The sequence below is a fragment of the Carettochelys insculpta genome, chromosome 1, assembly GCF_033958435.1.
Source record: "Carettochelys insculpta isolate YL-2023 chromosome 1, ASM3395843v1, whole genome shotgun sequence".
Classification (NCBI taxonomy): Eukaryota; Metazoa; Chordata; order Testudines; family Carettochelyidae; genus Carettochelys; species Carettochelys insculpta.
The window spans coordinates 1,938,630-1,954,561 of NC_134137.1; the positions used below are offsets into that span (position 1 = coordinate 1,938,630).

The 15,932-nt window shown below is 47.5% G+C and overlaps 1 pseudogene; it reads left to right on the forward strand.

Annotated features, from left to right (window-relative positions):
* Positions 1-11,186: 11,186 nt before the first annotated feature.
* On the forward strand, positions 11,187-12,185 carry LOC142001765 (olfactory receptor 52E8-like; annotated as a pseudogene).
* Positions 12,186-15,932: the final 3,747 nt, after the last annotated feature.

Consider the following 15,932-nt stretch of genomic DNA (forward strand, 5'->3'; position numbering starts at 1 on the left):
AGCAGGTTCAGTGGAGGGCAACAAAAATGATTAAGAGTTTGGAGCATAAGACCTATGAGGAGAGGCTGAGGAATTTGGGCTTGTTTAGTTTACAAAATAGAAAACTTAGAGATGATTTTATAGCAGCCTTCAACTTCCTGAACGGGAGCTCTAAAAAGGAGGGTGAGAAACTGTTCACACTGGTGTCAGATGGCAGAACAAAGAGTCATGGTCTGAAGTTGAAGACAGAGAGGTGTAGGTTAGATATTAGGAAAAACTACTTCATCAGGAGGGTGGTGAAGCATTGGAATGCATTGCCTAGAGAGGTGGTGGATTCTCCATCCCTTGAGGTTTTTAAGTCCCAGCTGGACAAGGTCCTGTCTGGGATGACTTAGTGGAGTTGAGCCTGCTTGAAGCAGGGGGCTGGACTAAAAGACCTCCTGAGGCCCCTTCCAGCCCTGGGATTCTGTGATTCCGTGTTATACTTTGACTTTAGCAAAGCTTTTGATACAGTTTTCCATAATGTTCTTGAACATAAGTTAAGGAAGTATGACCTGTAAAATGGATAGAAAGCTAGCTAGATGGTGAGGCCCAAGAGGTATTGGTCAGTGGCTCAGTGTGGGGTTGGCAGATGTTTTCAAGTGGAGTGCCCCAAGGATCAGATCTTGGGGCAGTAATATTCAACACCTTTATTGATACATTGAAGAGCAGTGATAGGTTCGAGAGTAACCTAGACCAAATGGAATATTAGCCCAAAAGAAATTTGATGAGGTTCAATGAAGAGAAATGCTGTTTTCTGATCATGGGACAGAAAAACCCCAAGCATTGCTAAAGGCTGGGGACTGACTGACTTAGTAGCAGTGCAGCAGAAAAGGGTCTGAGGATTACAGTGGGTGAGTGGCTGGATAGGAGTCAACAGTGTTCCCTTCTAGCCAAGAAGGCTAATGGTGTATTGGGGTGCATTAGTAGAAGGATTTCCAGTACATAAGAACATAAGAATGGCCATACTGGGTCAGACCAAAGGTCCATCCAGCCCAGCATCCCATCTGCCGACGGTGGCCAATGCCAGGTGCCCCAGAGAAGGAGAACAGAAGACAATGATCAAGTGATTTATCTCCTGCCATCCATTTCCTGCCGTTGTTCTGAAGGCTAGGGCACCATACTTTACCCCTGGCTAATAGCCATTTATGGACCTAACCTGCAAAAATTTATCAAGCTCTTTTTTAAACCCTAATAGAGTCCTGGCCTTCACAGCCTCCTCGGGCAAGGAGATCCACAGGTTGACTGTGCGCTGTGTGAAGAAAAATGTCCTTTTATTAGTTTTGAACCTACTACCCATCAATTTCATTTGGTGTCCCCTAGTTCTTGTATTATGGGAAAAGGTCAATAATTTTTCTATATTCACTTTCTCCACACCATTCATGATTTTATATACCTCTATCATATCGCCCCTCAATCGCCTCTTTTCCAAACTGAAAAGTCCCAGTCTCTCTAGCCTCTCCCCATATGGGACCCGTTCCAAGCCCCTAATCATCTTAGTCGCCCTTTTCTGAACCTTTTCTAATGCCAATATATCTTTTTTGAGGTGAGGAGACCACATCTGCACGCGGTACTCAAGATGTGGGCGTACCATAGTTTTATATAGGGGAAGTATGATATCTTTTGTCTTATTATCGATCCCTTTTTTAATAATTCCTAACATCCTATTTGCTTTACTAACTGCTGCTGCACACGGCGTGGATGCCTTCAGAGAACTATCCACTATAACTCCAAGATCCCTTTCCTGATCTGTCGTAGCTAAATTTGACCCCATCATGTAGTACGTGTAATTTGGGTTATTTTTTCCAGTAGATCTATAGAAGTTATTATTCCCCTCTACTCAGCGCTGGTGAGGCCACATCTGGAGTTTTGCGTCCAGTTCGCCCCCGCTCCTGAATATAGAAAGAATGTGGATGCGTTGGATCTGATTCAGTGGGGAGGTAACAAAAATGATTAAATGTCTGGAGCACATGACCTGTCAGGAGAGGCAAAGAGCTCTGGGCTTCTTTAGTTTTCAGAAAAGAAGAGTGAGGGGTGATTGGATAGAAGTCTTCAACTTCCTGAAGGGGAGATCTAAAGAGTATGGAGATAGACTGTTCACAGTGGTAACAGGTGGGAGAACAAGGAGCAATGGTCTGAAGTTAAATACGGAAAGGAGTAGGTTGGATATTACGAAAAACTATTTCACCAGGAGGGTGGTGAAGCACTGGAATGCATTACAAAAAGAGGTGGTGGGATCTCCATCCCTAGACGTTTTTCAGTGATGGCTTGACATAGTCCTGGCTGGGAAGATTTAGTTGGAGATGATCCTGCTTTAGGCAGCGTTCTGGACTAGATAACCTCCCAAGGTACCTTCCAGCCCTAGAATTCTAGAATTCTGTTATGCTTGTCTCTTTTATGTCAGTTTTTATGAGAAATAGTTCCATTCTAGGAACATCCCATTTTCCAGGCATAATCAAAACCTTATGTTGCTTAAAGTTATAAATTGAATCTGTTTGGCAAATGTAGTGTCCCTAGCTCTTATAATTTCATAACAGAGAAGAAGCCATGCTAGTCTATATACTATCAAAACAAAAAAGCCATCAGGTAGGAGTTTTTGATCAAACAGAGAAGCTCTTGTTAATAAATGGTGATTCACTCCTGTTTGTGAGCCTTAGGTGTGTCGTGAATGTATTTTTCCCTGAAGTCTTTAATATCCCTTATCAGTTTTCACAACCTCTGATTTATAATGCTTACTATCTATTTTCCTGTTACCACATGTGGCATATACTGCTTCCCTCCTTCCCTTTCCCACACACTTTTTCTGCCAGACCTTGCCACAGAACTGAGTTTTTAACAAAAGTCCCTATATGCTGCAATGCTGTCAGTTCCAGGCTTTATTTTCCTCTCTTCTGTCATGTGATTCTATTGTAATTTCTTCTCTGTATTAAACAATCCCAGGCTTTTCAGCCCGCTCACACATGGCAGCCTTCCCCATTCTCATTGCTTATCTCAGAACTCCCCTTTCTATCATCTATGCCCTTTGTAGAGACTGGAGGTGTGTCTTCACTAGAACGCAATGTCAAAGTAGCAAGCCCAACTTCGAACTAGTGCACACCTTGTCTGCACATGGCACTTGCTACTTTGAAGTTGAAATCGAAGTTAGACAGCGAGATGGCAAAATCATTATTCCTGTCAGAAGACGGGAATAGCACCCTACATCAATGTCTAACTTCGACGTAGGACACGTGTAGACGTTCCGCATCCCACTACTTCGAAATAGCGGGGTCTGTCATGGCAGCAATCAGCTGTTAGGTGGAGAAATATTGTCCAGCCCCTGCAGGACTCTATTATTTCTGCGCCCAGTGGTTCTTAAAGCTGCACAGACCTGGAAACCCTGCAGCAGGAAGCTGAGACCATGCAGTCAGCATCCAAGCGCCTTCAGGGCTCCCCCACTGGGACATCCCAGGGCTCCCAGGCCTCCAGACAGGGCTCCTCCTGTACTGACTGAGAGCTCTGTGACCTGCTAGGGCTCTGGGGTGAGGAGGAGGTGCTCCATTTAATGGGGAGCAGGAGGAAGAATGCAGAAGCATTAGCCTGACTGGCCGAGGCCCTGACAGAATCACAGATCACAGAATCACAGGGCTGGAAGGGACCTCAGGAGGTCATCTAGTCCAGCCCCCTGCTTCAAGCAGGATCAACCCCCACTAATTCATCCCAGCCAGGACCTTGTCCAGCTGGGACTTAAAAACCTCAAGGGATGGAGAATCCACTACCTCTCTAGGCAACTCATTCCAGTGCTTCACCACCCACCTGGTGAAGTAGTTTTTCCTAATATCTAACCTACACCTCCCCCCTCTGCAATGTGAGACCATTCCTCCTTGTTCTGCCATCTGACACCACTGAGAACAGTTTCTCACCCTCCTTTTCAGAGCTCCCTTTCAGGAAGTTGAAGGCTGCTATTAAATCACCTCTAAGTCTTCTCTTCTGTAAATTAAACAAGCCCAAATCCCTCAGCCTATCCTTATAGGTCTTATGCTCCAAACCCTTAATCATTTTTGTTGCCCTCCACTGAACCTGCTCCAGCAAATCCACATCCTTTTTTCTGGGGGGCCCAAAACTGGAAACAATATTCCAGATGTGGCCTCACCAGTGCCAAATAAAGAGGAATAACTACTTCTCTAGATCTGCTCAAAATGCTTCTCCTAATGCACCCTAGTATGCCGTTAGCCTTCTTGGCTACAAGGGCACACTGTTTACTCATATCCAGCCTGTCATCCACCAGAACCCCTAGGTCCATTTCCATCGTACTGCTGCTTAGCCAGTTGGTCCCCAGCCTATTACAATGCTTGGGATTCTTCCGCCTCAGGTGTAGGACTCTACCCTTCTCCTTGTTGAACCTCATCAGATTTCTATTGGCACAGTCCTCCGATTTATCCAGGTCACGCTGGATTGTCTCTCTACCCTCCAGCGTATCTACCTCTCCTCCAAGTTTTGCTTCATCCATGAACTTGCTGAAGGTGCAATCCAGTCCCTCATCCAGGTTATCAATAAAGATTTTGAATAACACTGGCCCCAGAACCGAGCCTTCAAGCACTCCACTTGAAACAGACCGCCATCCACATATTGAGCCATTGACCACTACCCGTTGGGCCCGACCATCAAGCCAGCTTTCGATCCATCTCATAGTCCAAGGATCCAATCCATATTTCCTTAACTTATGGACAAGTATGTTGTGGGAGACCATATCAAAAGCCTTCCTGAAGTCAAGGTATATAACATCCACTGACTTCCTCATGTCCACAGAGCTTGTTACCTGATCATAGAAGCTAATCAGATTGGTCAGGCAGGACTTGTTGGCTACTTTTGATCACTTTCCCCTCTTCCAAGTGCTCCAGAATGGATTCCTTGTGGACTCCCTCCATTATCTTCCCAGAGATTGAGATAAGGCTGATGGGTCTATAGTTCCCTGGATTGTCCTTCTTTCCTTTTTTAAAGATGGGCACTACGTTTGCCTTCTTCCAGTCATCTGGTATCTCCCCTGATCTCCAAGAGTCTTCAAGAAAAATGGCCAAAGGTTCAGCAATGAGCTCTGCCAATTCCCTCAGTACCCTGGGTTGCATTAAATCCAGACTCATGGTCTTGCGCACATCTAGTTTTTCTCGATAGCTCAGAACTTGTTCCTTGCCCACAGATGGCTGCCCTCCACCTTCCCATACTGCATCGTCTAGGACCATCATGTGGAACTTGACTTCGTCTGTGAAGACTGAGGCAAAAAAAGCATTGAGTACTTCAGCTTTTCCTGCATCATCTGTCACCATTACCTCCCTCATCCAGCAATGGCCCCACACCTTCTCTGATAACCCGTTTATTGTTCACATGACTGCAGAAACTGCTGGTACTGCAAAATTATGTGGTCCCCCCAGTTTGTGCTGGTCGCTTGAGTCCCGAACTGCTGCTCCACTGTCAGCAATGTACTATAGGCAGCCAACATTTGTGAGTTCACAGACTGAAGTTAAGTATCTGGGGCTGTCTGATGGGTCTCTAACATTATGTATTTCATAAATCTGTTTTGTGTTCTTTGCCTAAGAGGAGTGGTGTTTGAAATCCACAAGGGAATTCTGCTCGGGCACAGGGGCTGGTGTACTGACTTCTCTACATTCATGGAGAGGTGGACTATGAAGTAAGCTAGTAAAGGTCAGGTTTGTGACCAGAGCAAGAGGATACAGGTCTGGGTTCTAGTCTGAAGAGCTGGAGCAGGGAGAACTGGCTGGATCTTCTTGACTGGAGGTTCATAAGTAAGTCTTTGAGTCAGGGCTGAATTCCCTGTCTAAAGCAGCTAATTTTTCATTTAACTGTATTATAACACTTTGTTTCAATGTGCCCAGTTCATTGAATCAAAGAATTCTATGGTTGGAAGGGATCTCAGGTGGTCATCTAGTCCAGCCCTCTGCCTAAAGCAGCATTAACCACATGGAAATCACTCCAGACATGACTGTGTCAAGCCAAGACTTAAAAATTTCAAGGGATGGAGATTCCACTACCTCTCTTGGTAACTCATTCCAGTCCTTCATCACCCTCCTGGTAAAATAGTTTTTCCTAATATCCAACCTACACCTCTCCCTCTGTAATTACAGACCCTTGCTCCTTGTTCTATCATCTGCCATCTTTGAGAGGTCTCTCCTTATTCTCTTTAGACCCCACCCCCTCTTTCAAAAAGTTGAAAACTGCTATCAAATGGCCCCTCAGTCTGCTCTTCTGCAAACTAAATTGGACCAAATCTCTCAACCTCTCCTGTTATGGGGCAGGATTGGCCAGTGGTTTGAGCATTAGGTTGTTAAATCTAGAGTTGTCAGATCAATCCTTAAGGGGACCATTTAGGGGTCCGGGGCAGATAAAAAAAGGGGAGAGTTGGTGCTTAGCCCTGCCAAGAGGACAGGGGACTGGACTTAATGACCTCCTGAAGTTCCTTCCAGCTCTGTCCCATGTGCACCTCCACTCGTAGCTTATGTGCTCCAGATGCTTAATTGCTTTCAGTGTCCTCTGTTGAACCCTCTCCAATGTGTTCACATCCTTTCATTACTGGGGGCCCCACAACTGGACCTAATAGTCCAGATGAGGCCTCACCAGAACTAAGTCAAGGGGAAGAATAGCTTGTTTAGATCTGCTGGAAATGCTTCTACTAATGCATTCCAATATGCCATTAGCCTCCTTGGCTACAAGGGCACACTGTTGACTCATATCCAGCCTCTCACACACTGTAATCCTCACACCCTTTTCTGCTGCCCTGCTACGTAGCCAGTCGATCCCCAGCCTCATGGAGCTTGTCGACACTACCACCTTACTTTGAAGAAAGGATGGTAATTAGGGCATTGGGAGTTTACGCATGAAGTGCGGCCACCATGCATAGGCAGCACTTCATTTAGCATATTCCACCCCTGCCCGGCAACTCCAAAGTTTTAAACTTTGAAGTACTGGCATGCATCTAGCCATGGCTCACCCGCTGGTAATTTGAAGGATTGGAGCAACTTCGAAGTTCCCTTACTCCTTGAAGTTGCCTTACTCCTTACTCCACAGCAGCACTTCATTAGTAAATTCCCAACAACCTAATTACCATCCTTCCTTCAAAGGAAGGTGGTAGTGTAGACACAGTCTAGCAGTGCTTGGGATTCTTCCATCCCCTGATCAGGACTCAGCACCTCTCCTTGTTGAACCTCATCAAATTTCTTTTGGCCCAATGTTCCAATTGGTCTAGGTTACTCTAGACCCTATCCCTACTCTCTAATGTATCTCCCTGACTTCCTAGCTTAGTGTCATCTGCAAACTTGCTCAGGGTGCTCTCCATCCCCTAATCCAGGTCATTAATAAAGATGTTGCCTGTTACTGACCCAAGACCCGATCCTTGGGGCACTCCACTTTAAAGCGGCTGCCAACCAAACACTGAGCCATTGACAACTACCTGTTGGGCCCGTCCACGAAGCCAGCTTTCTACCCATCTTACAATCCATGGATCCAATCCTTACTTCCTTAACATATGGGTAAGAATGTTGTGGGAGACTGTACCAGAAGATTTGCTAAAGTCAAGGTATATAATATCTATTGACTTCCCCATGTCCACAGAGCTAGTTACCTCATCATAGAAGCTAATCAGAAGGGTCAGGCATGACTTCACCTTAGAGGTGACCATGCTAACTACTCTTGATCACTTCCCCTCTTCCAAGAGCTCTAAAATGGATTCCTGGAGGATCCCCTCCATGATTTTTCTGGTGACTTGAGGTAAGTGTAGGTTGGTAATTTCTGAGGCAGGCTATGGGATTCTGCCAAGAACCCCTATTCTAAATCTCACGTCTGGAGCAGGCCTACAAACACATGGGTCAGAAGCACAGTTAGCATGAGTGGATATTTCACTGCATTAAAAAAAAAGGGAAGAAGGAGTCTTTTGAAGTTGGGGTTAATTTTGGAAAAAGCAGTGTCTACACTGGTTTTCTTCTTTTGGAAGAAACTGTTTTCTAATAACAATATGCAAATGATGTACCAGATAGGAAAATCTGCACCTCATTTGCATTTTTGATTTCCCTCTTTTTCATACCTTTTTCGAAAGAGAAATGCAAGTGTTGACACATCCTCTATGATCTTGGAGGACTCACTTCTCTCTTTCCCTCCACTTAACTAGTTGTATGAGTGGGATGCATTCATAGTGACTTTCCTGTGCTAAGTGTTTTCAAAATCCTTCAGTGAAAGGTGCTGCACAGTGTGAGGACAGTTATTGATCAGAACTGCTGATCTCTGACCCCCTAGGGAAAGTCCCATCGGCTCGCAGAAACTGTCGGTGTCCACCTTTAAAACACGCTTTTCTAGGTCACTCGGTTGCTGCCTGCCTATCCATCCTGGGCTCTTACAGAGTATCAGAATGTACAGACAATTTGGCATTATGCCTTGTTTTCTTAGTAATCAACTATAATGTTAAAAGATATTCAAATACACAGAACAGCCAACTTACTTGTGGCTCAGCACAGGCCCAAGAGGTCTCATCTCCCCTTGGGAAGGCCCATTAATTGCTGTTTACTCCTCAAGCTGGATCAATAGCAAAGATGTGCAGACACACTTGTCTCCAGCCTGGTTCCATCCAGCTGCTGTTTCTCCCTTAGAGGCTGAGTGATCCCCACGGGTTCTGCCCAGAGCTGTACTATAAATGGTTCCCATCCCGAGTCGGCTTTCGGGGAGGGATGCTGCTGGAGACCCTGGGCTGAGAGAGGTGTGGGACACGGCTGCCTGAGGGGCAACCCCAGGAAAGACACTTCCAGCTCAGAATTCACAGGTACCCATCTCTTGCTGAGGATCTCACCTGCTTTGTAAACTAGTCCATTTTGGCCCTTTTAGGCTACAGCATAAATCTGTGTTTCCCTTTGCTCTGCAGGGACGTTAAACATGCCAGAGCCCTTGCCACAGGGGATAAGTTAGCTCCAGTAACACTGGTGTTAATGCTCCCGTTTTCTGTGCACTCCCTACTCATTCCCAAAAGTGTCCTTTATCCCCGCAGTGGCTGCGTTTCAGTGGTGCCACCGGGAATCCTTCAGTGTGAAGGGTGTTGGCGGATGTACAATACAAGGCTGAATTCTGAGGCTCTGGCCAGTACTTTCCAAGGCTTCATTGAAGCTAAACTGCCCTGGGCATAGGCACAGAGAAAAGCCCTCAGGAGCCAGCCATGTGTCAATGCGCAGAGCCTGCCACCTCCTCCTCTGGCATCTCAGGCTCTGGCTGGTAATGGGGAGCGAGTGAGGTGGGGGTGTGATCTGCCTGAGTCGCTGGGGCTCCCCACTGCAAGAGTTAGCAGAATTTTCAGCATCGGGATGCCCAGTGTTAGCAGTGTCTCAGCTGAGGTGCTCCAGCAGTGCCACTGTAGTGTTTTAAGCATTACCTGGACGAGTGCCGGGCAACCCGGCTTTTTGCAGCCCAGCAGGGTAACCTGACGTGGGTCACAAGACACTGAATGACTGCAGGCAGCAGTGCCCAAAGCTCCCAGTGGCTGTGGTTCCAGGCTCCCAGACAAAGGGAGCTGTGGGAAGCTGCATCCGTCACATCCCTGTGGCCCCCTCACATGCAGGTTCCCACCGCTCCTTCTCTAGACATTGAATAAGTTTTATCACTCTTTGGTTGAATCATTCATCTTTAATTTTGTGGTACTATTTTATTTGTATTTTGTTTAAAGTAAAAGGAAAATGTGTATACTTCATTTAAATGAGTGTATTCTGCAGCAATACGGTGTGCTATAAAGTTCATTTTTCTTCTGAATTTCTTCAAAAGAGATTTTTAATTTTTTCCATTTTAAAATGGGAATTTCATCTAGAGTAGTTTTTTCTTCATCCATATAAACTCTTATCATTCTCTGCATTTTAACAAAAAAAAAAGCCTATAGTCAATTCGATTTCCAGTGATATATTATTCTCGTTTTCAGAAGTTAAGCATTGACTTTCTGTGTCAAAACAGGATACTAGTCCAAATTTCTGTTTATTTATTTATTATAAGGTTATTGTCAAGCAATTCTATTCCAGGTTCATCCTATTTTTCTGACGCATTTTTGGTTCAGTCTTTTTCAACATTCACTCAGTTATGTCAGTTTTGAGGAGTGTACTAGCTTTGAAAATTGTCTCTTTTCGGTTTGTTTTGTGAGATTTAAAGCCGTTCTAGGAATATCGTGTTTTCCTGGCTCAGACAAACCCTCATGTTTCTTTCAGGTATGATTGGAGGAATCATTCTGCTAAATGTGGTGGTCCTGACTCTTATCTTTTTCATTAAGCAGACAGAGAAACTCTCTGAATACAAACATATGCAGTCCTGTTTGTGAGCGTTAGGCCGGTCAAGAATGGATTTTTCCCTCATGTCTTTAACGTCCCTGATCAGTTTTCAAAACTTCTGATTTCAACTGCTTTCTGTCTATTTTCCCCTTACCTCCTGTGTAACACATTGCTTCCTTCCTCGCCTTCCCCACAGATATTTGCTGCCTAACCTTTGCCATGGAACTCGATTTTTAATAAAAATCTCTTTGTCCACTGGACTTCTGTCAGTTCCAGGTTTTATTTTCGTATGGTCTTTCAAGTGGTCCCTTTTTTGTTTCCTCTCAATACTAAACAATCTCAGACTTTTCAGCCTCCCCACACATGGCAGCCTTCCCCAGTCTCATAGCGTGTCTCAGAACTCTTCCTTCCGTTGTCTATTTTCTTTGTACAGACTGGGTGACCAAAATTGGGCCCATCTGCAGAGGAGATAATTCTCCACCCCATTCCTTGGGTATCCGAACACCAGCTTTCTTTCAGGCACTGCTATGAATGAGTTAGAGTTTCAGAGGTGTTAAATCAATTATTTTGATTTCCCTAATGTCTATTTCCTGAGAGTGTTTTTTAAGATTTGCTGCACAATGAGGTGTGGAAATTATCATTATTGAGTAATGTAGGAGTGTAAATACGCAATCGTCAGTAGTAGGGTCGCATGTTCACAGTCAATCTTTCCAAAAAATGGAAAATGTCAATTCTGATTTTGTGAAGTGTGACCTATCAGCTTCACCATGAGAATAGCTTCTTTAAGTGCATGCAATGTTTCATATTAACATCTTTTGTTCTTTCAGGGATTTGTATGGTGATCATTGCCTGAAATCCTGAGCACTCACAGGAAGATAGGATAACTTATGATACATGTAGGAGACATAATTTTGCATCAGATTTGGACACCTTCTTCCCTTCTCCATGTCAGATTCCAATACAACCTACTTCTCCAATCCCTCCCACTTCATCCTGCTGGGCATTCCTGGTCTGGAAACAGTCCATGTCTGGATCTCCATCCCCTTCTGTGCCATGTACGTAATTACTGTCTTGGCAAATTTCACCATCCTATTCATCGTGAAGATGGATGTGACCCTTCATGAGTCCATGTATTATTTCCTCTGCATGCTGGCTGTCACCGACCTGGTCCTGTCTACATCTACCATTCCCAAAATGCTCAGCATCTTCTGGTTCAATTCCAGGGAGATTGGTTTCAATGCCTGCCTCGCCCAGCTGTACTTCATTCATTCTTCCTCAGTGATTGAGTCTGGGATTTTTGTGGCCATGGGTTTTGATCGCTACGTGGCCATCTGCCATCCCCTGAGACATTCTGCCATCCTGAATAACCACATGGTGGCCAAGATAAGCCTGGCTGTGGTGCTGCGCGGTGGCATCCTCATTTTGCCTTGCACCTTTGTGGCGAGGCATTGGCCATACTGTAGAACCAACATCATCCCCTATACACAATGTGAACACATGGATGTGGTGAGACTGGCCTGTGCTGACGTCCGCGTCAGTAGTTATTACGGCCTCTTTGTACTAGTCTGTATGAGTGGTCTGGATGTGTTCTTTATTACTGTATCCTATATTCAGATCCTCAGGGCAGTCTTCTGCCTCCCCACAAAGGAAGCTCGGCTCAAGACCTTTGGGACCTGCACTTCCCACATCTGTGTCATCCTAACGTTTTACATTCCAACTGTCTTTAGCTCCCTCGCAGCTCGCTTTGGTGACAATATACCCCTGTATTTCTACATCCTCATTTCTAACATTTACCTCCTGGTGCCTCCCATGCTAAACCCCATCATCTACGGGGTGAGAACCAAACAGATTCGGGACAGGCTGCTCCGGCTTTTTATTCAGAAAGGGACGTAGAAAATTTCTCCTGGTGCTTTGCTTCAGAGACAGAGATGAGCTGGCTGGGAACACAGGGTTCGTCTGTGTGCATAATTTGCGTGCGGCTCCTTAACTCTTAGCGCTGCCAGATTTTTTATTTTATATCTCAGTGTAAGAGTCACTGGAAAGTTTCCCCCCTTCTCCACCTCTTACCCTAATGTCCAGCTCCTGTTCCACCTCTTCCCTTGAGGGCCCAGTCTTCTCTCTGAGGTTTCTTCCCTCTTGCTTACTCATCTCCTCCTCCGCCACTCTTGCATCATCTCTATGATGGTCCCCCGAGTGTGTCACCTAGAACTGTGGTATAGCTGAGCCCTCTGTCTCACCAGTCTGAGTCCCCTGTTGCACTGTGATGTGACAAGCTGCAAAGACCTCCAAGCTTGCCTCAGATCCACATCCCCAGGCAGGGACGACCCCCCAGCTGTCTTCATAGCCAGCCACTGCATGGACCCACAATGGAGGGTCTACAAACAAAATACTCCCTTCTCCCCTGATGACCCAAAGCTGCACTCACCACCGTGTCCTGATTAAAAGCCAACCTGTGTGACTTGGTTACCCAGTGCACTACGTCCACGAAGGAAACTGAACATATACCAGTTCTTGTTCTCAAGCTGAGATTTATCCCTTTTGCACTTCAAATAACACACAGTGTAACAGATCAAAGTCGATGACCATAAGAAATGAAACAAAATCTCAATCTCAATGTAATATGTGTGTTTGGATTTGATAGATGTAGCATCTCATTCAGTTATCTAGTACAAGCAGATTAGTTGGAGGATTGGGCCAAAAAAAAGCTGATGAACCTCAACAAGGATAAATGCAGAGTTCTGCACTTGGGACGGAAGAGTCCCATGGATTGTTACTGGTTGCAGATGACTGGTTTAGTAGCAGTACAGTAGAAAATGAACTGGGCTTTATAGCGTATGAGAGGCTGGATATGAGTCGACAGTGTGCCCATGTAGCCAAAAAGGCTAAAGGCATATTAAGGTGCATTAGGAGAAGCATTTTCAGCAGATCTAAAGAAGTTATTATTCCCCTCTATTCAACACTGGTTAGGCAGCATCTGGAGTATTGGGTCCACTTCTGAGATCCACATTACAGAAAGGATGCGGATGCTTTGGAGCAGGTCCAGTGGAGGGTAAAAACATGATTACGAGAATGGAGCACATGACCTTTGAGAGAGAGACTGAGGGACTGAGGCTTATGTAGTTTGCAGAAGAGAAGAGTGTGGGGTGACTTGATGCTGGCCCTCAGCTTCCTGAAGGGAGGCTGTAAGGAGAATGGAGAGGGGAAGTTCTCAATAGTGGAAAATGTGAGAACAAGGAGCAATGGTCTCAAGATGCCGTGGTAGAGGTCTAATTGGACATCAGGAAAAACGAATTCCCCAGGAGGGTGGTGAAGCACTGTAATGCGTTACCTACTGAGCTTGTGAAATCTCCATCCCCAGAGGTTTCCTTGGCCCTGTGAAAGAAGTCTGAGGTGGCTGGAATAATGGAGACTTGGTGGGACAATTTGCATAACTGGAGCAGGGTCATGGAAGGTTGTAAAGAGTTTAGGAAGGACAGAGAGGGAGAAGAGGAGGAGGAGTCACACTCTATGTGAGGCAGCAGGTTGATTGCTCAGAGCTCTAGTATAAGGAGGGAGAAAATCCAGTTGAGTGTTTTGGGTTGAGCTTTGAGGTGGAAGTAACAGAGGTGGTGTTGTTGGTGTCTGCTATAGGCCGCCAGATCAGGGAGATGCGGTAAAAGAGGATTTCTTCAGACAGGTTAATGAAGCTTCCAAATCACAAGCCCTGGTTCTCATGGGAGACTTTAATCATCCGGACATTTGTTGGGAGACCAATACAGGAGCAAACAGACAATCCAGGAAGAGTTTTGGAGAATGTTGGGGATAACTTCTTTGTAGAAGTGCTGAAGGAACAAACCAGGGGCCGTGCACAACTTGACCTGCTGCTCACAAACAGAGAAAAAACAGTAGAGCCGTGTCTACACGTGTACGCTACTTCGAAGTAGCGGCACTAACTTCGAAATAGCGCCCGTCACGGCTACACGTGTTGGGTGCTATTTCGAAGATAACATCCACTTCAGGCGGTGAGACGTCGAAGCAGCTATCCTCTTCATGAGATGGGAATGGCACCCTACTTCAACGTTCAACGTCGAAGTGGGGACCGTGTAGTCATTGCGCGTCCTGCAAGGTTGAAATTGCGGGATCCTCCATGGCGGCCATCAGCTGAGGGGTTGAGAGACGCTCTCTACAGCCCCTCAGCTCAATGGTGGCCGCGTGGAGAGGCCCCTTAAAGGTCCCCTCCACCTCCCTTCCTGTGCAGCAAGCTGAAGGAACGTGCAGGCAGCAGCCCAGACACGCGGCCAGCCTGTACATCCCTCAGCCATCCAAACCAGCCACCCCACCTGAGATGGCTGCCCGGCAGCCCCCCAGCGCCCCCAGGGGACCAAACCCAAGTAAGCCAGGCCAGCCAGGCTGGCAGCCAGGTTGGCAAGCGGCAGCGGGGCCCTCCTGGATGGAGGCCGAGCTGCGGGACCTGCTGGGGCTCCGGAGCGAGGAGGAGGTGCTCCAGGTAATGGGAAGCAAGAGGCGGAATGCGGATGCGTTTGCTCTGCTGGCCGAGGGCCTGGATGCCCGGGGTCACCCTGCCCACACTCCGGATCTTGTACGCAGTAAAGTGAAGTAGCTGCGGCAGGGTTACGCCCGGGCCCGGGATGCGGCTGGCCGATTTGTGGCCGCCCCCGTCACTTGCACCTTTTACAGGGAGCTCAGGGACATCCTGGGCCCCCGGCACACCTCCTCCCCTCCGGCCACCCTTGATACATCGGCTGGCGAGCCCCAGGAGGCCCTGCAGCCAGAGTCCGGACAGGAGGTAAGCCCCGCACCCCGGGGGTCCCCCCTGGAGCCCACCCCGGGGCCATCGCAGCCGAAGGAGGAGGAGGAGGAGGAGGGGGGCTCCTCCTCTACAGAGACCGGGCTGCAGATCCTCCTCCTGCCCTCCCGGAGCAGCACCCGGGCGTCCGCTCCCCGAGGATCCCCAGTCCATGGGAGTGTACCGACAGGTATGTACCCCTCCCCGCAGTGTACACCCCTGGGGTTGAGGGGCGGCGGTAATAGATATGTGCCCAGGGCCCCCCACATGCCCACATGGCCATGGCCCCAAGGACAGCAGGGCCATGTCCCTCACAGCAGTGCAACAGCCCCTGCCCCCCTCCCCCCAGAACAACAGTGCCATGCCCCATCCCCGGGGCAGGGGGGAGCGGAACCTCAAGGGTCCCCCAGGAGGAAGGGGTGGGACACCCAGCAGCAGCAGCAGCAGGAGCATGCGATGGAGTGGGGGGAGTGCAAAAGCGAGACTCAGGCTAGATATGAGCAACAAGCTTAATAGCTCCCAGGGTCAAAGGATGAACCTTGGGCTACAGCTGGCAGGTGACACCTCTGCCCTGAACAAAGAGGAGGGAGGAGCCGAGCTGGCTTTGAATCGGGGGGCGGGGGCACAGGTAGAGGCTAGGGGAAGGGAGAGCTGGAAGGCAGCCAGCCTGAGGAGGGGGAAAGCTACACTCCAGGGGGCACCCCTCCGGGTCTTCTCCCCAGGACGGGTTGGAAGGACTGTCTCTGACTGCTGTACTGTCACTCCTGGGAGAAACTGGGCATCTGTGGCCTACGAAACCTCTCCTGTCAGACCCTGCTGAGTGAAGTGAGAGTCACTCCCACCAGGGGACGGGG